Below are 1,403 nucleotides of genomic sequence, written 5' to 3'. Positions count from 1 at the left end.
TTATTATATCATATATATATATATATATATATATATAAGACAACATAAAAAATGAACTTTTTTAATCTGATGTGTGCTCTTCTTTCTTTGTCGATTGTTGAGATGTAGTGAAGATGGGACCAATGTAAAAATCAGTAATATTTTTACTTCGGTGAATGGTTTACACTTTACAGTTTACATAAGTTACAAGGGCCTTGAGAGCAATTCAGACTATTGAGTTGATTTTTAGTTTAATGATGGGAATAAAGTTGATCACGATCAATATTTGGTCAAGACGATCCTAGATAAGAATACTAAGCATTCGAAAAAGCTAAGTTTATAGTGTATTTTATGATCGATTTGCATTTTTGATTTGTGTCTGGAGCAACAATGGATCTAAGGAGGGGTGAGGGTTTTCACCCAAACCCCCAGAGCGCAAAACAATACAATTTTTATATGAGGTAAAAACAATTTTATGTACAAATATATATTTGAATCTCTTGAATATAAGATTAGTGGCTGACTTAAAGATTTAAGAGGGTACAAAATCACCATGAGGTTCCAAGTTTATGTACTCACTTAGAGTATGTTTTTGATAGATTGAAAGCGCTCGAAAGCTCAAAGGAAATTAAAAGCTATTGTGAAAGTAGACAATGTTTTGAATTGAGATAAGTTAAGATGTACTATCCATAGAGAGATATGCCAATATGGCTATCCTTTTTCTTTATGTTGTTGTCCACTCTTTGAGTCTATCTTTAGTTGAAGCACTCAAGCTTTTGTGAGTAATAAAGAAGCTCTTTATCTCTATTAATGTGACCAAAAGCATCTTGATAATCCCTAAGAATATTATTATTCATATACATAATAAGCTTAATGGATTTCTTTTGGACAAAAGAGAACGACCCCAAAGGTTTTATACAAATTTATATTTATGTTTGCCACTTGTTCAATGTACTAAAACATGTTCTAACCTCATATATGGTACACAAATAGAATATGATGGCACCATATATAACCCAATACAATATGACACGTTTGTTAGAGGAAAAAATCATAGAAGAAAATAGAATGGTGGGGGTTGCCAAAGAAATTTAAAAGCACAGTGTCACGTCCCGCCACTTCACAGTTAAATTTTGCATCCGGATAGGGGCGGAAAGGTCTAGAGTTGTGGAGAGGTTTGCGGAAAACTCTAGAACCTTTTAGAATATTCAAGAAGGCTAGAGAATAACTTAGACTTTTCAAGAAAAGCCTTAGAATTCTCTAGAGTGTGTAGAGAATTCTAGAGAGGAGACTTTGTGTAAATAATCTAGGGACTTGTATGTAATTTTTAATTGCACTTTAGTCCTTAGGAGTTAGTATAAATAGGGGGTGCCATTCATTTGCAAAGCATCCAAGCTTGAGAACAAGCAACCAAGCAAGTTGTA

Source organism: Solanum tuberosum, unplaced genomic scaffold (genome assembly GCF_000226075.1).
Source record: "Solanum tuberosum cultivar DM 1-3 516 R44 unplaced genomic scaffold, SolTub_3.0 scf00797, whole genome shotgun sequence".
Classification (NCBI taxonomy): Eukaryota; Viridiplantae; Streptophyta; class Magnoliopsida; order Solanales; family Solanaceae; genus Solanum; species Solanum tuberosum.
This window is presented reverse-complemented; position numbering follows the sequence as displayed.